At 56.0% G+C, this 23,419-nt stretch overlaps 1 long non-coding RNA gene across 2 annotated transcripts; it reads right to left on the reverse strand.

Annotated features, from left to right (window-relative positions):
* Positions 1–265: 265 nt before the first annotated feature.
* LOC140623161 (uncharacterized) lies at positions 266–23,272 on the reverse strand. 2 transcript variants are annotated; one of them, XR_012022836.1, is made up of 6 exons: positions 23,164–23,269; positions 4,416–4,566; positions 3,990–4,227; positions 2,723–2,853; positions 1,290–1,464; positions 266–583 (listed from the first exon to the last, which is right to left on the reverse strand). It is a non-coding gene; the product is annotated as an uncharacterized lncRNA (long non-coding RNA). The 2 variants fall into 2 exon arrangements; XR_012022855.1 differs by lacking the exon at positions 4,416–4,566 and having other exon boundaries at positions 23,164–23,272.
* Between the last annotated feature and the right edge of the window lie 147 nt (positions 23,273–23,419).

Here is a 23,419-nt window from a genome sequence, read left to right on the forward strand (position 1 = left end):
GCCCACACGAATGTGCACAGCTTCCACAGTGGTCATGTGAACAACTGGTCCTGACGCCACAGTCAACACGTCGGTGTCTCCCACCGCCCCCTGTGTGTTCTCCTCCTGTCAGCCTGCCCCTCGGCGTGGGGTCCCTGCCCCAACACTGGACTGTCTGAATCCCCCACAGTCCTGCTTTTACTGAGAGGCCATAGTTTTCCACTAACTTTTCAAAAAATAGCTTTATTCTGGCATATCTTACATGAGTAAGTGTTTTAGTGTAGAGCCTAGGAGTCTTGAAAAATATGTACAGCCACTTAAGCAGCGTGACTATAAAAATAGAGAACATTTCCCATCATCCCAGAAAGTTCTGTGTGCCCCTTGGGGGTGAACTCTCCTCCCCGGAGCCCCACCCAGCGGACGCTTTGCCTGTTAGAGTCTTTCCCATAAACACAGCCACATGCTGGTGCCCTTTTGTGTTTGCTGCTCCTGCTCAGGAAAATGCCTCTGCGATGGGATGGGCGTGTGCTGGGCGCAGGCCAGCCAGGCGCTCCTGGTGTTTCCCGAGGCACAGACATGCCACGATTGTGTACCCGTCCACCTGCTGATAAACACTGGCATGGCTTCTGTGCCGGGGCACGTGCCAGGTGTGTTCCTTGCCCCTGAGCCCCAGCATGTCCCCAGAAGTACCTCTTCCTACAGCCTGGGCTCCACCCACGTCTCTGTTTGTCAGGGTAAGGGGGCCCAGCATGTCAGCGGGCAGCACCAGAGGCCAGGGCAGGAAGAAGGGGTCCTTCCCTCTGACAGCCACGTGCTGTATCCCACGTTTTCTCTCTACTGCTGCACCCACGTGGCTGCGCCTCTCCCAACATGATCCCCCCCATACTTGAGACCATGTGCTGCCTGGTCAAAGCAAAGGTGAACCCAGAGACCACGGACCACCTCCCGCCAGGCCACCAGCAGAATCCTGTGCCATCTTGGGCTGCAGCCACCTGCTGCTGCCGATGTCAGAGCCCCAGGCTTGGGGAAACAGGACCCCTCCCAAGTCTGCTCTCCCCAGGTGTGCTACACGCAAGAACCATGTGGCACACGTGTTTTCCCTGTGATGAGCCACGGTTTGTTTATCCAGCCATCAGGCTCCCTCTAGAGAGTTCTATTCATCTCGTTGTTATGCCCATCACAGCCTAATATTTCTTTAGACTCAACTCCCCTCCCCCTTGAATCACTATGTGGTTTCTGTCCCTTGTGTGGATCCAAATGGGTAGAGAACTGACTCTGAGACTGGTCCCAGGATGCAGACCTGTACTCACCAAGGGGAAGCAAGAGGTGGTAACGGGATGTGCCTTGGAGCAGCAGCAGCTGTACTTGGCCATCACAGCAGGAATGAGTGCCCTTGAGCTCTTTCCCAGAAACAATGAGAAGCTCGAAGGTGTTAATTCTTGGCTCAAGCCATTTCTGGGAACCAGGGAGGTGCCATGACAGCCCCTGAAAGGCATCATTTCTTGTGGCCACAAGACTGATATTGATGGGAATCAAGCACATTTATCTATGCGGGTTGCTGAATTTCGACAGTTGAGTTCAATTTTGGCCAAGTTTCTCACATAAAAGTTAGGGTATTGATCAGAAAGGAATGGGATCTTGAAAGTTGACGATGGAGAAACTCGGAAGGGAGAAATGTGGTTGGACCCAGATGAAACCAGCAGTTCTGAGCCCACAAGTCACCCTGAGCCTCCCCCACCAGCAGAAGCAGCTCGTCTTCTGCTGCCCAGGGAGGCAGCTTCTTCTGCTTTAAAGCCCTTTGATAACTTCTCCTGGGCTGATGCCTCACGGGGGGATCCTCGTTCTTTCCAAGACACCACTACCGCTCCCTGTTCCTCTCAACGCAGAAGTAGGGTTGGACTTAGCATGACCTTTGGGAGCAGGTATGCACAGTGGCCCAGGAGGATCTGGATTTCATCGTGGTAGGAGAGGCTAGATGGCAGCACCTGGACCTTCTGCTCCCCCAGGATGGCAAATTGGCAGGAATGAAGGCTACCATCAAAGCCCCGAAGGAAGGAGTGGTTATCCCGTGGTGTCCCCACTGGACCCGGCAGCTGGACCCGTGCAAGAGCTCCTGAAGGAGGTCAGTGGGCTGAGCAGGTGGGGGTTCTGGGTCGGCATTTACTGGGGCCGATCACACGGCCTCTGGCACTTGCTGGGCAGCCATGGATGTGTCAACACGGTTCCCTCTACACTGCAAACACCTCACTAGTTTGCAGAGCACCAGACATGGTTTGCACCACGTTAGGTGCACCTCACGTGTTTTGATGTGTGTTTTCATTTTTTTCAGTTCAAAGCATTTTTGAGTCAAAGCCCTGACCTCTGGTGCTTCAGAATGTGACTCTTTGGGGGGAGGGTCTTCACAGATGATAAAGATTGGTTCTCATGGGGTCATTAGGGTGGGCCCTCAACCAGTATGACTGAGCAGAGGTCAGGGTGCAGACACGCAAGGGACAGAGGGACAACTGTGTGTGGACCCGGGGAGGGCAGTGTCCACCTGCCGCGAGAGAGGCCTCGAGGAGATGGCCTGCCTACACCCAGACCTCAGCCTGCTGGCCCCCGGGCCCAGGACAGAATAGTCTCTGTGTTAAAGCCTCCTGGGCTGCGGTACTTTGTTATGGCAGCCCGAGAAAACCATTACAGAGGTGACGGAAAGACAGGAGGGTACCCTCTCCCAGGACTGACATTCAGCACGTCTACTCACCACCCTGTGGCCATGGTGAGGGTCACACGCAATGCCAGGGAGGCTGGCTGGGTGGCCATGTCCAGTTTTGGAGGACAGCTGGTCATGTCTCTACCAGCAGCCTTGCTCTCGGGTGAGGAATCCGGTGGAACCTGCATCAGGAGAGTTGGAGGCAAGCAGTGAGCTAGAATACTGCCACCGTGTGTGTCCTCCCTCAGCTCACACAAGGTCAGTGTTTCCCACCTCTCCCCACTGCAGAGAAGAGGGACACAGCCAGACAACCTGGGACGGGCAACCCTCTCTGAGGCCTGCTGGGAACCCAGCTTTCCCAAAGCAGCTACAAGAGACGTCTGGGGGCCACCAGATTTGAACCTGGGCTGGCGTACTGGTAGTCTGCTTGCCCATCAGATCCGTTCCCTCCCTTGTACCAGCAGCACCCAGAGGCTGACCTCCGTAAGGCACCGTAGCAGGCTCCCTGGCAGTGGCAGTTTTTTTCATCATGACTAGAGCTGACATCTCTGCCAATGGACCCTCTGACAGCCGGCTGGCCTGGGTTCAGGTTGGGAGGAGTTTCTGTTCTATGTTTGCACTTGGGACTTTAACCCGGGAATGGGGACAGGGCGCTGTCACCGCTCTACCGAGCAGGCACACACTCGGGACAATTAGGAAGAGGGCAGGAGTGGAGCTGGACTGGGGTGGGGGTAGGCAGGAGGGGGGCAGGCCAGAGGTCCCCAGGGCAGCTGCAGGTGGGGTTGCAGGGGGTCAGGCCCCAGGTGAGCTGGGATGGCTGGGATGGCACGTCAGGGAGGCTCCAGGGCTTCTTGCCTTGATGGCCATGTTGGGGAGCATGGGGAGACAGGTTTGTTTTATTTTATTTTATTTAACCCAATTCATAGTTTAAATTTGTTTTCAAGACCACAGAGGAGCAAAAGATACAAAGCAAAAGCGGCCCCCACCTTCTGGTTCTCCAACTCCCCAGATGTGGCCCCTACGAAAACAGTATCATCTGTGTCCTTTCAGAAGTGTTTCTCTGAAAATCAGGGATCTGGGGGAAAGACAGGAAGTTTAGCCTGGGCCCTCAAGCCCAGGTGCTAGTGGACATCTGAGGAGGTCTCCAGGGGTGACTGACGAAATGGGTCCGGAGTTTGTACAGACATTTGGACTTGATTTCCATGATATACCCTCAGAAAATCCAACTCCTAGGGCCTGGATTTGCCAGCAACTGCCACCTGAATGATTTTTCCTGGATATTAATAGGATAACTGTGTCCCTAAGCTTAGGATCATACCTACTATACCCTAACAAGGTGGCTGCACATGTCATAGCAGTCAACCTCTTCTGTGCAAAGTTGTTGTGGTTCAAGGATCCTGCTGCCTGGCTTCAGGAAGAGGTGGAGAGAGGTGTGTTCACATTTCCAGCCTTGGCGTTCAGGAGCTCAGAGTGAGCCTCAGCTGTGGGGAAGTTTCCAGTTATGTGGGTCTCACCACTGGGCGCAGCCTCTGCCCTCTCAGGCTCCAGAAGTATCGCTAGGAAGAAATTAGGGCTGAGTTTTATTTCCTGTAACAGTGAACAAGTGAACAGTTGTCTTGAACTAACCCTTGAACCAAGAATGACCAGTAGAAACGACCCAGTCCAAACAAGCATCTCTCAACAGCATTGCAGAAGGAGGGTAGGGAGCTCGACATCTGGTATATCTTCCCCTCAAGGAATGTACCTGCCAGTTAAAAATGCTGCTTCTGCAGAGGCTGTGGAGTGCACTGTTGGTAGCTGCATGGACCTGGGGACAAGTGTCATTCACAGGTGGCCGAGGAGGGGTGGATGTCCAACACTCCAGGCTCTTGGCTGGGTCCCCGGAGGGATACACCCTAACAGAAAGGGCAGATGGAGAGCAGACCATCAATCACGAGGACAAAAGGCCACTCAGTGTCTTGTGTGAATAAGGTGACCCTTCACTTCCTAACTGCCTGCTAGAAGCAGAAGTAAATCTTCTCTGTATGAGGAAAAAATCCAAAGTCTCTAGCTGTCTTCATAGTTTTTACACCGCAAAGTTCTGGCATTCAACCATATTTAGGAAAGCATAAAAAAAGACAATAATTGACCAAAAATTAAGAGAAAAAATAAGCCTGAAGACAGATCCGCAGAATGCCTTGATACTGGGATTATCAGACATGAACTTGAAAATACTTAAGTTTCATATTTCATGTCTTCAATAAGTCCAACAAGAACATGGAAAATTCTTCTCAGAGAACTGGAAACCATTAAAAACAATCAAACAGAAATTTTAGAATTGAAAACCATAATAACTGAAATTAAGAACTCAGTGGATGACTTCTACTTCTGCCCATGAAGGATTAAATGCTATGGGAATTGCCCTCTGGCCATACAAAAATAGAACACTTGGGAAAATGTCTGAAATGACAGTTTCCAGGCATCGGAAAGCAGGTAGCACAGGACTGAGACGCAGAAAGGCAGGCGATCCGCACAGGTGCCCTGACTTGCTGCCTGTGGGTGTCATCTGAGTAGCAGAGCAGGACTCAGAGGTCTCGCTGAGCTAAGGATGCAGATATTGGGTTCTGGGGACGTCGAGAAGGTCAGAAATTTCAGGACAGAATGCAGAAGGGGACGGTGTTGTAGACGGAATTGTAGACATCTGCAGAAGGGTCCAATGAGTCTTGGTCAGAGTACCTGCGCATATATGGGAAGAAACTCTCTGAGACCAAGGAAAGAAACCCGCAAAGTAGCAGGCAACAATTCCTGGAGTTTAGATAAGGCTGGGAATAGTCCATGTTCCCATAGTCCTTGCCATGCCTGGGACACTGAGCAGTGTGTTCACAAGGGCCTAGTGGCAGGGCTAAGTTATCCCTAGACCCAGTACTGCTCTGAAATCCCTGCAGTAAATCTTAAAATTCAAAAGGATTGAGGGATGCCTGGGTGGCTCAGTGGTTGAGTGCCTGCCTTTGGGTCAGGGCATGATCCTGGAGTTGTAGGATTGAATCCCACATCGGGCTCCCTGCATGGAGCCTGCTTCTCCCTCTGCTTATGTCTCTGCCTCTCTCTCTCTGTGTGTCTCTCATGAATAAATAAATAAAATCTTTTAAAAAAATTTCAAAAGGATTGGAATCATCTGCAAGTAACTACAGCCAGAACAAAACACAATCTCCTGTAAAATAATGTAATACCACCTAGCACCAAATAGCACCATAAAGTTATAATATCCACAAATGACTGGAGATACAGAGAAGCAAGAAGAAGGACCCACTATCAGGAAAAATAGCAGTCAACATAAACAGACCAAGAAGTGACAGATAATGGTGTTAATGGATGAAAATACTAGACAATTACATTAAAAATCTTGTAACTGTGTTCAAGGCTATGAAGGAGAATGTGAACATCGTGAGAAAAGAAAGGGAAAGTATGAAAAAGATGGAAGTCGGAAGTTGCAGAGATGAAGAATGTGACGTTGAAGTGAAAAATAAACTGGATGGGATTGAGCGCAAATGAGATTCTGTAGAAGAAAAGACCAGCGACCTCACAGCTAGCAATTGGGAATAACCAAAATGAAGCACACAGGGAAAAAGAATCCTAAAAAAGCCCTCCTGGAACTTTAGTGAGCTGTGGGACTATATTGGGTGGTCCAACAGACTTGTAATTGGAGTCCCAGGAGGAGAGGAAAAACATAAAAATATTTGAAGAATTATGCTTGAAAACTTCCAAATTTGAGGAAAATTGCAAATCCAAATATCCATGAAGCTCAGCAAATGCTAAACAGAAGAAATATAAAGAAAACCTCATAAAGTTACCTCATAATCTAAACAGCTAGAGAAGAAAAGGCACACAGCCAAGGGGACAGGGACAGTGGCCTTTTATGCAGAAACCATGAGAGCCAGGACACAAGGTAACATCACTTTTAGGTGGTGAGAGAAAAAATATATATCAACCCAGAATTCCATACTCAGTGAACACATCTTTCAAGAATGATGAAAGAAAAGCTGAGCTACCAGTGGACCTGACTACCAGAAACATTAAAGGGATTGCTCCAAGAACTAGGGGAATGCTACCAGGAGGAAATTGTGTTCCTCCAGAAAAGAAATGGAGAGCATCTAGACTGGCAAATATGTGGGTAAATTTGAAAGACATTTTCCCATGGGATGCCTGGGCGGCTCAGCGGTTGAGCTCAGGTCATGATTCTGCAGTCCCAGGATCAAGTCCCACATTGGGCTCCCTGCATGGAGCCTGCTTCTCTATCTGCCTACGTTGCTGCCTCTCTGTGTCTCTCCTGAATAAATAAATGGAATTAAAAAAAAATACATTTTCCCATTTTTAAATCTTCTTAAAGGAAGAAGATGGATTGCTTAAAGCAAAACCCAACAAGGTATTTTGCAGTTTACAACATATGTAGGGTTAAAATGTTTGATAACAACCCACAAATATAGGGGTGAAGGACATGCAGGTTGACTGTTGTAAGATTCATATATGATATATGAGGTGATATAATGTTATTTGAACATAAGTTGTGACCAGTGTAAACCCTAGGGCAACTAATAAAACAAATAAGTAAATAAAAGAGATCCACATAATAAAATAAGCATAGAGACAAGCTAAAACCACAAAAATTATTGCCCTAAAAGGAGACAGGGATAAAAAGTAAAAAAGCAATAAAGAAAAATAAAACAATATCCATACTGCAGAATTAAATCCAGCCATATGGATAACTATATTAGACATCAGTGCTTTAAATGTTCATATTAAAAGAGTCACATGGATAAAAAAGCAAGACCCAATTAAGTGTTGTCAACAAAAAAGAAATTCATTTAAATATAAAAACACAAGCTCCTAGCCAGGGTATTTAAGAAAGAAAAAGAAATACAAAGCTTTGGAATTGGAAAGGAAGAAGCCAAATAGCCACAATTTGCAGAAACACGGTATTATATACAGAAAACCCTAAAGACTCCAGCCCCCAAATTTCAAGAACTCATAAATTAATTCAGTAATATTGCCAGATACAAAATACACAAAGATATGTTGCGCTTCTATACACTAATAATAGACTATTGGAAAGAGAAATTAAGAAAACAATCACAGGGCACCTGGGCAGCTCAGTTAAACATCTGACTCTTGATTTTAGCTCAGGTTATGATCTCAGGGTCATGGGATTGAGTCCTGTGTTGGGCTCTGAGCTGGGCGTGGAGCCTGTTTACGATTCTCTCTCTCCCCCCTCACCCTGCTCGTGTGTGCACATGCTCTCTCAAAAGAGAGAGAGAGAGAGAGAGAGAAAAGAATCCCGTTTACAATTGCATCAAAGAAGAATAAAATACTCAGAAATACATTTAACCCAAGGAAGGTCCTATATACTGAAAACTATAAGATAGCAATGAAAAAAACTGAAAAAGATACAAATCAATGGAAAGACATTCCACGCTTGTGGATTGGAAGAGTCACCACCATTAATATGTCCGCACGATCCACACTAACACGATGCTGCTACCGACACGGGGTGTTCACCGACCCTCCATCTGAGCCTCCACAAGTTGCCTGACAAATCACCCCGTCTCTGCACGCACACCTCCAAGGTTAGTGGGCTCACTGCCACACGATGTTTCAATGTCACCAGTGGACACTGGTGACCTACCTAGCGGCCAGCGAGTGCTGCAAGCACTGAGGTTCCAGCCCCAGCTCCACGCTCACGGCCAAGGAAACAGGCAACTTATCAGTGAGCTCACCTGGGGTTGCTCATCTGTAGGAGACCGTGCCTGGCCCCCAGGGCTGAGCGAGTAAGTGGCTCGCTCACGGAGGAACAGGTGCTGGACAATGAGAGCCGGCACACAAACGACAGCACCGCAGGGGAAGGGGCACCTGGAGAGCCATCCAATCACAGGCGGGGAAACTGGGCCAAGGCAAGGAGTGGGACCCAGGCTGCGTACACAGCAGCAGAGAGCTGTGCTGTGTGTACAGTGGTGAGGACGCGGCCTGCTGCCTTCTGACGGCGGCACCAGGACGAGTGTCTGTGGGTCCGTGGGAGGCCCACGGAGGGGACACACCTGCCCTCAGGACTCCTGCCCACAGTCTGGCCCCCCGTGTCCACGTGCGCCGGCCCCGCACTGACCACAAGTCAGCACCACGGGGGTGCTTATAAGCTTACCTGAGCGGGGCAGCTTTCATCGTTGGGGGCAAAGCTTCCTGAAACTTGTTTGGGTCCTGGGAACCAAACGCGGAATCAGCCTGTATTTGGCATCAGGGCCAGCGGCGCACCTGTGTCCACCTTGCAGACACTGAGCTGCAGGTGTACAGATGGGTCAGAGGGTGGAGGGCTCTGGGCAGAGCCGGGCTTGGGCCCCAAGCTGGTGGAGATGATTCCAGTTAATGGTGTGGGCTGGGCCCAGCAGCGCTCCCAGCATGCCCGAGGGGCTCGTTATTTAGCACTGCCCCCTACTATGCCACAAAGCTGGTTTTAGTTATAATCACGAAATGACATGAATCATAACCACTATCACGGCCCTAAAAGAGCTCAGTCAACTTTTCCTGACCTACATGCCAGTGAAAAACAGACATATACACAATAGGAAGAAACTGACGGATTAATACCTCTAACTCCCTCGAATGTATTTTTTTCAAAGGGGAAGAACCGAGACGCCTGGGTGGCTCAGTGGTTGAGCATCTGCCTTTGGCTCAGGGCGTGATCCCGGGGTCCATGCGGAACTCGATCCCAAGACCCTGAGGTCACGCCCTGAGCCGAAGGCAGACGCTTCACCAATGGAGCCCCCCAGGCGCCCCTGTTCTTTGCCATTTGACCACAGTTTAGTAGTGACCTCCACGTTCAGGGCACAGAAGTGTCCGCCTCACTGTCGGGAGGTTTAAACACAAATAGAAACTCCCAGCGGTCTCACACGATGGCCACTCGATAGAGCTTGAGATCTGCCTTTGTCCTGGTGGTTGCTGTGCTTCCGGAGGGACGTGGGCTACCCTGGGTGTCCGGGACGTGCAATCCGGCAGTGCCACAGCCGCCAACGGTCCCGAGGCCTCCTGCCCTCATGACGGATGCGGACGTCCCAGTTCTCAGAACAACTCTCATCAGGCCGCGGCAGTCATGGACAGGCAGAGAGGGAGCATGTGCTGGTCTGAAATCTCCGTCTCGGTTGTCTGGAACTAAAACCAACGGAAGATTTGGGCTACATTAGCGCAGATGGCGCACGGTGATAATAAAAAGCAGATCAATTCGTGCTCAGCTTTGTGATTGTTCTTCACTTCTCTGCCGACAATGCACCTTGTATGGTCTCACCGGCTGCAGACCTGGCCTTGGCCTCCACCCTTGGCTCCAAAGCTCCTTCTGGCCCAGCTTGAAATTGAAATTCCAGTCTGGACGTTCCACCTGGGTGGGTGTTATACACGAGAGGTTCCGGGACGGGGCTGCTCACAGCTGTGCGGGCTCTCCACTGCACAAGGGCACTGCCTCGAGGGCAAGTGAGAGGCTCAGTGCCAGCCTGTGGTCTGCTGCTGTGGCCATGCCGACCTGCGAGAGGCGGCATCTCCAACTTGTACAAAGATGCTCCCAGGGCGGTCCTGGTGAATTGTGTTCCCCCAGAGAGACCTACCAAAGTCCTAACTCCCTGTGACCCCTGAGGGTCACTCTCTTGGGAAACAGGTATTTTTGCAGGTGTAAGTAGTTGAGATGAGATCAGGCTGGGTCAGGGTGAGCCCTGGAGGCCTCTTGAGGAGGGAGATCTGGAGACACAGACACAGGGGAAGAAGGCCCTGGCATCATAGGGGAGCCTGTGGACACCTTGGTCTCACCCCTCCAGCCTCCAGCACCGTGGGACGAGACACGCTGCTGTTCTGAGCTGCCCCTGTTCCAGAACCCTCCTCATGGCCGTTGTTAAATGTCAGAACGTCCCCCATGCCCCTGGACACATGAGGCTCTCTGCTGGGATGGTGGTGGGGCCGTGAGTCTCGCTCTCAGAGGCCTGAGAGGCTTGTGGCTGAGAGAAGACAGGAGACATGCAACCCGGACTGCAGGAAGGACTGCAGGAAGGTTCCAAGGAGGCAGCCGGGGCTGGAGAGGCCCTGTAGTTCCCCCAGAGCCCAGCAGAGGGCGATGGGGCCACGCGGTCAGCCCTCCACCCTGTACTAGGCCAGGGGCAGGCTGAGCTCAGAGCCCTGGGGGCAATTCCCAGGGTCCCCCCCCCCTCATAGCTCCACCACCACCCTGTCTGTGGGGTCCCAGGTCCTCCCAACACAGGCGAGGCCCACAGTCCTGGGGTAGAAAGCCGGGGCTCCAGAGGGGCAGGGACAGTCCAGTCCGGATGCTCATATCTCCTCTGTCCCCATCTGTCCTGGGAACGCACCTGGCTTCACCCCAAGACTTGAAACCCAAAGCCAAGCCTGGACAAGAGAGGGGACGGGCATGTGACAGCAGCCAGCCAGCAGTTCCAGGCGGCGAGCACTCAGCCGTCTGCAGGGACAGGGTCCACAGGGACGGGGCCGCAGGGTACCAGGCCATGCCACCTTTGTGCCTAGAACCGCCTGCAGCAGGCCTTTACCCTCAAGCCTCTGAGCCACTCTCAAACACACATATCCAGCACCAGGCCTGCCTGCCCACTCCCACCCCACCCCACCCCACCCCACCCCACCCCACCCCACCCCACCCCCCTGCCACCCACCACAGGGGCTCTGGGACCTTCCTCCATCTCTCCCTCCAGCCCGGTCCATCGCTGCTGGGCCACTTAGCTCCCCCTCCTCAGCCAGGCACCTGCAGGTCTCCTGGAACAGGAGTCGGACCGTGGCTGCCCTGCTTGGTGTGGGGAATGCCTCCAGGCCAGCGTCCTTGCCAGAAGAATGAAGACAAAGCTACCTAATCCATGGGACTTATGCGTGCAGCTCAATGCCTGCGCCCACAGTGACCACCAGCGAGGATTGTCAGAGCACCAGAAAGTGTCTACTTGTTCCAGTCGGTGAGCACTTCCTCTGAGGCTGATCTTTTGTGAAGCACCTTGCAAGTAGCACCTCATTTCAGGTTCAGTAATCCCTGAACGTGGGGCTGTTACCGTCCCCACCATACAGACAGTAAAGTTGAGGCTCAGCGAATCCTGCGGCTTGTCCGCAGTCCCAGGCCAACAAGGGGGGCCAGGGCTATTGGGGTGCAGTGATCCGTCCTGGAAACATGGCACAGTCTGGTTTCATCAGACGAGGAGGGCCCTGGGAAAGCGCACCCCCAGCTGCACCCTCCGTGGAGAGTAGGGACCAGACTCAGAGCCCCTGCTTCCCAAATGCCTGGCCTACCCCTTCTAGGTGTGCTGGGATTGCCCAGGGGGGTGACCACGGTCACCCCCGGGCCAAACCATGCCAGCCAATGGGAAGTCCCCAGAGCCCCTCATGGCCAGTGGTCCCATAGGAGCCTCCTGAGAGGGACTCGCAGGGAGGCTGGCACACACCACAGCCTCCCCTGCAGTGTCTTGACCGAGGTCCTCCAGGTTCTGCTGCCACCTACATGGCTCAGAGTGGGGGCCCTGCCCAGGCTTCAGTTTCCCCATTGGGAAGTGCAGGAGCAGTACCAGTGACTGGAGAGTAGGATCCAGAGAGAGGCAGAGGGTGGGAATTGAGGGGAGCAGGAAGGAAGAGCAGAAGCAGGGCCGTGGGGTGGGGTCGATGACCCAGGGTCCAGGGAAGGCAGGAGCCCCGAGCAGGAGACATGGAGTCACCCTAGCGGTGGGTACTCATATGGGTGTGTGTGTGGGGGGGAGCTTTGTTCATTTGGCTCCCGTCGTGGGCCAGGCAGGAAGGCAGCCACACCCTCACCCCTGTACCCTCCACCCGGGGCACGGCGACCATGTGAACATGACCCACCCCATGCCAGAGGCACAGGCAGTGCACATAGGAGATGGAGGGGGTCCGAGGATTGGGGGACAGGGAGGGGGGAGCTCGGGCCCCCTCTAGGAGGGGGAGCCACGCAGGTGAAGGGCCCCAAGGAGGGCCTGGCCCAAGCCTGGGGAGGGGTGAGCGGTGTCTGGGGGCCGGGACACAGCTGGACCCGAGGCCCCCCAGCCCAGTGATTTCACCGGGAAGCTGGCATCCCCGTCCCTTGACCTCCCACCCTCAGCAACATGGCTGTCAGGAGGGACTGTCCATAGGTGGCTTCAGGAGGGACTGTCCACAGCAGTGCTTATCTGGATCACAGCCTCCACCAGGCCTCAGGGTGGTGGTGGAGGGAGACAGACCCCAAACCCCGAGACACTCACCCGGCTCCCAGCACTGTGAGCTTTCCAGAAGAACCACCGCAGTCTCCTTGCCAGTCTCTGGGACTGGGCATCTGGGGCGCTCTGGCTGCGCACCTCTGAGCTGCTGCAGCTGCTGAGGGGGCTCCTGCAGGGTGTGGGCCGGCCTCCGATGCCTCCACCACCTGCGCCCACCCAGCCCCTCCAGGTGGGGAGAGACTGGCTGCTGCCTAAGGCCTGGCTCCCTGCTCTGCCTCGGGGGTGCTAGTGGACGTGGCCCTGGGCCCCGACTGCTGGACACGTGTCCTTGGCACGTAGCTCCAGAGCCTGTCCGTACACACTGCAGGGTGGCTGCCAGTGGGCTGTGTTCAGCTACAACGGAGTTGGGCAAACCTCTGCCAGATGGCAGGGGCTCCTCCCATGGTGTCCACACGGCACAGCCATGGGGTAGTCAGAACCTTCCCGACTCCTCATGTGCTCACCTCACTGCGTAGGCAAGGCTGCCAAGGCTGCTGTGCCCATCATGTCCTCCTGTAGGGAGAAGCGTCTGTTGGAGGGACAAGGGAAGCAAGGGCACAGGGAAGTCTGTCAAGGCAAGGGAGGAGAGGCCCCCTGTGGGCAGTGCCTTTGCAGGGGAGTGGGTATGGGGGCTGAGACGGCTGGCCCCCCCCACCAGACCCAGGTCAAAGAACAGGCCTAAATTCTACCTGCTACTTTGTGTTGCCCCCCAGAGCCCCACAAAGTCAAGTAGTTGTGGGTGACAGAGCAGCCGTGTCCACCGTTGGGCCTCTCTGCAGCTACAGACACAGGCAGGGCCTCCTGGGACTTAATCACAGCGAGATGGCATCTGGATGCCAGGACATCAAGTGACCACAGCGACACCCCCTGTCCTCCGCCAGAGGGCCGGCCCATGCGGCCAGCTTGCTGCCAAAAGGGCCTCCTTGGGGGTCAGCAGGTGAGTGGGGACCAGGAGCACGGTGGGCCCTCAGCAGGGCAGACCCCCAGTTCTACCCCTGGGTCCCCAGACCATCCTATCGTCTTGTATTCTGCCTCCCGGGGCAGACGTCAGGTCTGACAGCACAGGGCTTCTCCCTGAATCCGTTTCTACTGCTGCCTAACAAGCTTCTACAAGCGCAGGGGCCCAGCACTGGACACCCTGTCAGCTCAGTGTGTCTGTGGCTCCAGCATGCCCAGTGGCGGGGGGGGGAGTCCTCTGCCAGGGTTCCAAGACGGCCCAGCTGCAGGCCCACTGACCACAGGGCTGCCTCAGAGCTCTCCCAGGATGTCGGCAGAAGCTACGTCCTCACCCTCCGCTCCCAGAGTCCGCCCTGGGTCCTGGCCCCGTGGCTCATCCGTGGGCCCCTCAGCACATGCATCTGACCTCCAGGCCTGCAGAACAGCTCTGACTCAAGGAGGCCCTGTCCCCCCATTAGGTCAGATCCGGGCTCATCTCCCTCTCTGTCTATTCAACACAACCGGTGAGGGACCCTCCTTACATCAGCACGTCCCTTCTGCAGGTGAGGTAACAAGCCCATCAAACCACAGGTGGGCCCACATTCGGGGTCACCCAGGGCATGTCACCAGGGGGCGCTCACGGAACTCAACCAGCCTTGCGTCCATCCCTCCCTGCTCAGAACTTCAACACATAAATTTTATTCTCCTCTGTAATAGAAACACAAAACAGCAAAGCATTTTAAAACTGGATTTCTGAACTAAGTAGGTCCGTTATGTGATGTGTGTGGAAAGGATGTGCTTCCCCCTCGCTCCAACACGTGGCTCCTCATCTGGGAAAGGCGCCTGGAGACCAGGATAAGCTGAACAACAATAGTCTCATCCACCCCATTTTGCTCCATGAGAGCAAATGAAGGCAATGAGTACCTGGCAGGACTGCTGGACAGTTGTGCGGGTTGTGCACTGAAGTGCCCTTCAGAGCACAGTCAACGATACTCCCGAGAACAACATAGTCTGTACGAGGCTGTCTGGCTCTGTGTTTACCACAGAGGTCTCCAGACCTTCCACGGGCCTCCAACAGCTGTCCCTGGGCACCAGAAAGGTCTACAACTCCCTGGCCGAGGATGCTGCCATATGCAGCACTAAATGTCAAACCATTTGGGAACCTCTGTGTTTCTAGAACAAGCCTTTCAGTTTCAAAGCAAGGGGACTAAACAGACCTCCCAGGAGGGCTTGGACACCCCTCTGAGCTAGGCTCCAGAGAGCTTTCCAGCCCCAGCACACACTGCTCCTTGGCCTCCTCCCTTGGCCTCCTCGGCCTGCCCACCCCGCCCTGACACCTACCTGGCTGCCTTCTCCCCTGACTGCTCCTGGGGTACTCAAAGCCACCATGTGTGGTCATCCTCTGTCCTTGACGAACATCTGCTCTCCCAGACAGTCAGGATGGGCTCCAGTCGGGGCCAGTAAGGGGCCAGCCTGTGGAAGGGGCCAGTACCCTGCTTGCCCTGCCCCCTGATGGGGACACCCTGCCTTCTGTGTGCTTTCTGGCCGGAGTGGGGCCTCCCAGGGCTGCCTCCAGCCGGCAGGCAGCGAGGTATGTTTGCAGCGAGGACTGCTCTGTGGATCTCCAGCCCCCCCGCCCCCGGCCCTCCTGTGGGAGCAGGAACAGCGGCCTGGGGAGGGGGGTGTGCAGGGGATGATGAGTCCAGATTTAGACACTGTGCGCATGGTACAGCGGTGGGCCTTTGGCTGTGAGGGCTACTAGTCTGAAGCTCGGTGGCAATCAGGGCTGGAGAGAAAGTTGGGGCTGAGTCAGTAGGTGGCGGAGCCCAAAAAAGGCCGTGGTGGATCTACGGGGAGAGCGGTCCAAGCTCTGGCCCTGCCTCTCTGTGCCTGCTTCCTGACCTGTGAATTCAGGGTAAAAGTGCCCTTGCCCAGAAGCGGAATTAAGTGACATAATTTGGGGGGCTGGTGCTCAGACAGTTCCCAGAGCGATGCCAGTTAGGGAGCGCACGCTGGAGCCGATAACTGGGTGCAGAGATGCCCTCTCTCAGCAGCAGGGGCCAGAAAACATTCATGGCCCTCAGGAGGGCGCATGGGGCATGGGGTCCCAGCTGGGCAGTCTCCAAGGGCCCGCTGTGGCAGGCACTAAAAATATCCAAAATTTAAACACCGACATGCACCGCCAGCCCCCTGATTGGAGCGTTAACACCCCCATATGAGCTGTGAGCTCACCACAACTGTGTCTGTAAGTTCCTCGCCCCTGGCTCCGTGTGATGCCGTGTCACCTGGTCTGGGAAGCTGTACACCTGTCCCCACCTGTCCCCACCTGCGTCCACAGCTCCGTCCCTGCCATCAGCCATGAGCACGTTGTCGACAGCTCTCCACAGCAAAATCGCTAAACTGCGCTCCCGGAGGACAGGCAACATGCCTTTTTTTTTTGTCTCTTTAGTATCCAGTCAGCATCTGATATACAAAGGGAGAGAAAATTCTGGCTTGTTTTTCATTTTCATGAGGGATGGAGGTCCTGGGGCCTGGCTAGAACTCAATCCCACCAGCAGAGGGCGCAAGACCCATTGAAGATACACAAGCAGGGGGTGTCGAGGGGAGGCCTCATCATGAGCAAGATTTCCTGGAAATATTTCTAGCAAGTAACACATTTGTAATAGCTATTTCTCTGTCATATCCTTTCCCTACGCCTATTCCTTGCAAGATTTGTCACTTGGCAGCTGCAAAAGCCTGCAAAGGCTCAGGGCTTGGGAAACTTCCAGAAAATCAAGGCTGTACCCCCACCCCCTCACCCCCACTGCTGCTTTGTCCATCCACATTTCAGCAGCTGGAGAGGATTTAGATAGAATTGAGCAGAGATGGAAAAGGATGGGCCCTGGAGGGGGTACTCATATCCACAGTGGTCTCTGTCCCTCCAGGGCTATCAGGCAGGTCACTGGGCTTTTGGTAGCTAGGGTTCTCCAGAGGATTCAGCCCTTAGAGACTCTTAGGGCTACCACTGATGAGAGTGAGCTCCCTGTTACCAGGAGTATGCAAGGCACTGAGAAGTGGGGCGAACAATCCCTAAGGACTATTGTGAAAGCCCATCGATTATTTTTTTTTAAGATTTTATTTATTTATGAGAGACACAGAGAGAGAGGCAGAGACACAGGCAGAGGGAGAAGCAGGCTCCATGCAGGGAGCCTGATGTGGGACTCGATCCCGGGTCTCCAGGATCACGCCCTGGACTGAAGGCAGGAACTAAATCACTGAGCCACCCAGGGATCTCCAAGAAAGTCCATCTATTAAATGAGCTGTACACCATCCAGGTATAATACAATATTAGCATCAAGAAGATTTTAGGGATCCCTGGGTGGCGCAGCGGTTTGGTGCCTGCCTTTGGCCCAGGGCGCGATCCTGGAGACCTGGGATTGAATCCCACGCCGGGCTCCCGGTGCATGGAGCCTGCTTCTCCCTCGGACTGTGTCTCTGCCTCTCTTTCTCTCTCTCTCTCTCTCTCTCTCTGTGACTATCATAAATGAATAAAAAAGAATTTTAAAAAAAGAAGATTTTAAATCGTTGAGACATCAAATATGGTCATAAGGAATGAACTACATAATTTATGTGTCCAAGGCCCCAGTGCTGTAAAACTAATGGGTGCTTTTGTGAGAAAAGCTAAAAAACACATATATATATGTATGTATATATATATGCAATGCTTTTGACATGCAAGTGTGTATGTTTGTGCCATGAGAATTGAAAGTAGACTAGAAAACCATCAGCCCTGGTTTTCTATGGCCAGTAAACTGCCAATGGCTTTTACATTTTTAAATGGTCAGAACAAATAAAAATAAGAATAGTATTTTGTTACGCATGAAAATTAAATAAAACTCAAGTGTCAGTGTGCAGAAATGAAGTGTGGTGGGATGTCCACATGGAAGGGCAGAGCGGGACTACTGCAGTAGACTGGGTGTAAAGTCTAAACTATTGACTTATCTGGTCCTTTACAGAAAAAGTTGGGGGACCCTGATCTAGGCTATTAGAAGTGGCAAGGAGGAGCATTCATTCAGGTCACCCCTTTCATGGTATCATTTGGGGACACTGAGGTGTGGACAGGGAGTGCGCTTGCTCCAAGGCAGGAGGAGGAAAGGACTGGAAACCAGGGGTCCTGGGGTCATGGGAGTCCTTTGTGTTCTGCGTGGCCTTTGGACATTTGTGAGTTGGGCCTCTGAGTCCCTTCTTGGCACCCAGGGACAGGTCAGGTGGTGCAGGAAGCACGGGTGGGGGTGGGGGGGTGCCCTGGGGGTGCCCCAAAAGCCCCAGTGCATGTGGATGGGCACCAGACTCCCGACCCCATCATCACTCAGACCAGCAGGAGGGAGGAGCGCTGGCCTGGAATCTGGGGGCCAGGGTCTGGTTCTGCCCTGGTATCTGAGGGATAGGGCAGCTGTGCCTTCTCTGTCCCCTGGAGCCCCAGCCTCAGCCCCAGTCCCCAGGAGAAGGGATTTCTGCATCAGGCAGGAGAGATGCAAGTGTGAGTCCTTACTTTAACGTGGACTGGCCTCCTACCTGCTGCCGAACAAGCCCCTTGCAACCTACCTGAGGACTGGGGGTACTCAGCCTGGCCCCCAGGCAGCCTCTCGGATTGGGGGGGAAGGAGACCCTCACCCTCACCCAGCACACAGGCCACAGACCCCTCACCTCTACATCTACGTCTGTGCCTCTGGCACCTGGGGGCCACGGGTGAGTGCGACTCCTCCCCTTTGTGGTGGCTAGGCTCTCCAGCTCACTAAAAGAAGCAAGGGAAGGAGGGGAGAGGGGAGCTGAAGGGCAAGAGGAAGCACCAGCCAGACTGCCAGAGCGGAAGGTGGGCCAGGTGGTGGAAGAGCTGGAAAGTAAAAGAAAGAGGGTAACTAAATGGAGGGAGGGAAGAAAACCAAGAGAGCAAAGAATGAAGGACAAAGAAAACGAAAGGAAGGAGACCCGGCCACTTGGCCGATGGCGCCCGAGGGATTTGGCCGCTGCCCCAGGGCCTCTCCTTTTCTGCGCCTCCAAGACCTGGCACCTGTCAGGATGAAGCCGCAAGGGCCCTGGGGGCGGCCTGCACCGACACTCACTCTCCCGGAAGGCGGAGCAGCCCCTGAGTCCCAGTGTGATCCCGGATGGGCGCAGGGCAGGAGTCAGACCCAGTCTCCAGGTCCTGGCGCCCGTTCCCGGGTACGCAGCGCCCAGAGCACACGGCACATCTAGGAGGGGCACATCTAGGAGGCCGTGGGACTACCCACATCCTGCCCCAGTGCGGTCACCCAGCAGCTCCAGCACGCGCTGCGGGGCCCCACCAAACCCAGGCCTCAGTGGCCACCAGTTCCGGCCCTGGGTGTGGACTCAGCCGCTGACCAGACTAGCGTCGCTTAGCTGGAATCTGAGGTCCCTGCGGGAGCCGCCTAAAAGGTGGGCATGAAGCCGAGGTGGCCGGGTCTGTGCTTGTCCAGCAGGGTCACTCTGGGTCTTTGATATGTCAGGCCAGTCATTACCTGCTTGTAGATTTCTTTTAAAATTCATCCTTTTTAAAGAAAACCATACGCTGAAGAAAAATAACCACACAACAAAAATAAAGTAACACATTCCAAAGAAGCAAGTTTGTAAAATACCCAAAAAGGGATAATTTGAAGGGAAGACAGAGGGATGTGTCCTGAGGCACTGTCCCCAAACCCGATTTGAGCCCTGAGCTCACAAGGGTTTGAAATGATCCAAAACGAAAAGTCCACCCTCGACATCGAAATTTTGTTAAACGAAGGCGCCACAGAGACCGGCTTCTCCAACGAGCAAGTAACTCGGCGTCCCTGGACCATGTGACCTGCGAGCGTGAGGACACCGCGATTTCCCCCTCCGAAGGCAGGACGGCGGTCACCAGGCTCGAACCCACGCACCAGGAGCGCGAGCAGAGCCGGGGCCGAAGCCGGACGGTGCGCTCCCGCTCCCGGTGCTGCCCACTGAGGCGGAGCGGGGCCATCGGACGCGGGGCTTCCTGGAGCGCAGCGCCGAGCGGAGGAGGACCGCGTGCTGGGGCCGGAGGCCTGCGCGGGCCGGAGCCAGGGGGACCCGGGTTCCCGATTCTATCCACCGGGAGGAGGTGTGGGACTCGCCGCAGGCGGCTGCTGGGTGACTGCACTCGGAGAGGAGACCGCAGGTCCAGAAGCACCCCACCCTGCATGCCCACCCCGCTCCGTTTTGCCGCATAAGATTCTAACCCGCAGCCGCAGGTGCGAGAGGAGACGCCGGGAAACGGGCCGGGCCGGGAGGGGCGGGGTGGGGGCCGGCGGGGAGTTGGTGCCGGGACCTTCCACCCGCGCAGAGGCGGCGCGGGGCCGCCGACCTCACCCGGGCCTGCGCGCTCCCGGCTCAGCTTCCCGGCTGCGCGGGGCTCGGGACCCCTCCGGGCCAACGACTGTAGCATCCCGCGGGGAGGCTCCGGGGAGGGGGAGGCTGGGCTGGCGGAGGGGGAGCGTCTGGAACCTGCGCACCCCGGCCGGGGGCTTGGCTAGGGGAGGAGGGAGCCCCTGCCCCGCGCCTCCCCTCCGGCTGGGCCGTGGGGTCCGGAAGAGCTGAGCGCTGGGGGGAGGGCCCCAGCCGGCGTCGGGGCGGCGCCGGGACCCCCCTGCCGCCCGAAGCCCCTCGCGCCCGCCGCCGGAGTGGGTGGCTGGCCTGGGCGCTGAGGTCACCTTTTCCACTGCGCCCGCCGCGAGCGGACGGTTTCCGGGATTTTCGCGGCGGCGGCGGCGAGAGGCCCCGGCAGGGTCCCAGGCGTTGGCCGGGCTGCTGCGCCCCTGGGGTGGGGGCTGCGGGGCTCGAACGGGCAGGAGGGACCCGCTGTGAACCCTCTGTCGGCCGACGCCGCAGTTCCCCAGCAGAGGAGGCCCTGCCGCTGTGTGCGCGCAGTTTTTCGCCTAAAAGGGGTTTATCTTTGGGTCTGCTTTGGGATCGCCAGACGCGGGGAGACCTTGTCGGGCTGGGGGAGGTCAGAGGCCTTCCCGCCTCTGGGATGCAGGGGGATGGTGACGGGCCTGCCAGGCAGAACTTTACCTCGACAAGGCCTTCCACTCTTCCCGAAAGGCATTCCCCAAAGAGCCACGGGCCTGGTTCCCTGTGCAGCAGCCCCCGCTGGGCCACAGGGAAGGAGCCCTGGCGGATGTCCAAAGGGCTGGGGGAGGCACCTGTGGAATGAGGTACAGTCTGGGCTGCGCTGGTTTTCTGACTCCCCAAAATCTAGACGGGAGGTCTCACCCTGAAAATGACCTTCCCCCAAACCAGACCTAGGAGACCGACTGCCGGCCAAATAGCTTTGGTGAGGGCTGCTCAATACGCAATGGGACTCCCACCAGGTCTTCATCTAAGGGACATGAGCCCCTCCCCCCCCCCCCCCCAGAATAGCAGCTGCCCAGAAGAGGTGGTTCAAAGCTGGGCAGCTTCCATCAGGGGTCCAAATGGGAGTGAAGGGATAGAATGGGGGTGGCTGGGCCTAACCCTCCAATGAAAACACCCCCAGGCTATGCCCTTGGAAAGACCCTGAAGTGGAGAGGAGGAGGAGGTGGGGGAGGAGATGGAGGCAGCAGTGGCCTGTGGGTCCTACTGGGGTGGGGGGAGCTGAGAGGAATAGGCTGTGGTGCTGATGCATGCAGGGGGTAACAGCAAAGCAGCCCACTCCTCTGGCCCCCCCCCCCCCCCCCCCCCCCCCCCCCGGGCAGTGCGTCCAGGCTAGGCTGCCCAGCGTGGCAGGAGACACTGGCTTTTCTCTTTTGGACTGGTGGCAGCATGGCCCCACCCACCATCCTGCCACCTCTCACTGGGGGGGAGGCCTGCTGGGTGTGAGATACTAATCCTGTCCCCTTCCAAACAATCACCAAGTGATTCAGAGGACCACCCACAGGTAGAACACTTGGAGACCACCTTTCAGACCTGATGATGGCTGTTATTTTCAGGAAGGGGCAGCCCCAGCAAGTCACCCAACCACTGTGGAGAGAGGCAGCTGGGATCTTAGAGCCTCTGCTAAGACATTCTCTTTGTCCATAGGGACATCCAGAGGGATGTCTTGGCCATCTCCTAGTTCTTGAAGGGTCTAGGGCAGGTGCCAGTGCTTGGAACTGGCCACAAGATCTCATTGCCAGCAGCTGGAACTAGAGAAATTGCATCAACTTGCAGAGTGTAGGGCCATAGGTATGGTAGGCCCTATTTCCCAGAAGCAAACACTGAGGCCGGGAGCAGAGCTCACATCATGGGAGAAATGGTCCAGGACCCAGGCAGATGGACTCCAGAGGGATAAGAGGAGAGGGCTGGCACTGTCCCCAGCCTCCCAGAGACACCCATCGACACCCATGGACACCCCACCCTCCTTGCCCAGACAAATGGTGCATCCTCCCCAACAGACCTTAAGGCATATCCTGTTCAGTCATCACAGCCTCCCAGGAGCCCTGAGGCAGCAGCTCCTCAGGACCCGTCAGGAGGCTGAGGCCCTGATTGGGCAGTGGCTTGCTGGGAGTGGCAGAGCCAGAAAGAGAGACTGGGCAGAGAGCTGGGGGGATCCTTCACCCCACAGCTTGGATTTATATTCCTGCAGTGACGGGCGGGGGACCAGGGAAAGTTGGACCTGTCTCAGGCATATGGGGGGACTCCCAGTGCACCCAGTGCCCCCTCACCCAGCTCCGCCTTGTGCCAGTTTTCCCTCTCACTCTAAAGCTGGGAGGAGGTGAGGCGGTGGCATGGCACCATCTCTCCCTCTAAGCTGGGGGACAGAACCCGCCCCTCAGGAGGGGGATCGCCAGGGAGGATGTGTCCCTACATCACTTGGCAATATAATAAGCGCATCTGGGCAGGAGAAGCCGTCAGGGCAGCTCGGGACAGGTGAGGCCGTGTCTGGTAAACTGAGGCGGGAGTGCACAGGTGCAGCCCCCGTCTGAGACCTGCACCCCTGCCTGCTGCTGCATCCTGCGCTGGCGGGTGGTTGTGAGCGCCTGCGGGGAGGCTGCGCATGGCGACTTCTTTCCCAGCCACGCTGCGCGGCCTTCGCCTCTCCTCCCCCGACCCTGCAGGCCTCCCTAACCCCGGCGGGGCCGAGCCGCTGCCTTCCTCGCCGTCCCCGCTGCTTCTCCACTGCCCCTCGCCCGGCCCTGCCTGCCTCTGTGCCCTCCGGCACGTCGCGGCCCGCTGGCTCCCGCGCTTCCGCCGGCCTCTCCGTGCGCACGCCCCGGCGTCCGTGGCACCCTCTCATCACTGTCTCGCGTCTTGTGTGGCCTCGCCGTTTCGCGCTGGCCCCTCTCTCACCTCTGTCTCGAACCCTCCGCTCCCATGTCTGGGGGTCTGGTCTCCGAGCTCTCTCCCGCTCTCGCCCTCCTGGGCGTGCGCTCCGCCGGGTCCCCTCTGGCCCGCCGGCCCGCCCCTCTCGCGGCCCCCTCCCTCCCGCCTCCTTCCCGGCTCCGGCCTCCCTCGGGCTCGGCCCGGGGGGTGGGGGCGGTGGCGAGGGCGGGGCGGGGCGGGGCGGTGACGCGGGGCCAGCCGGGCTAGAGGCGCGGCGGCGCGG

Source organism: Canis lupus, chromosome 1 (genome assembly GCF_048164855.1).
Source record: "Canis lupus baileyi chromosome 1, mCanLup2.hap1, whole genome shotgun sequence".
In the NCBI taxonomy this organism is placed as follows: domain Eukaryota; kingdom Metazoa; phylum Chordata; class Mammalia; order Carnivora; family Canidae; genus Canis; species Canis lupus.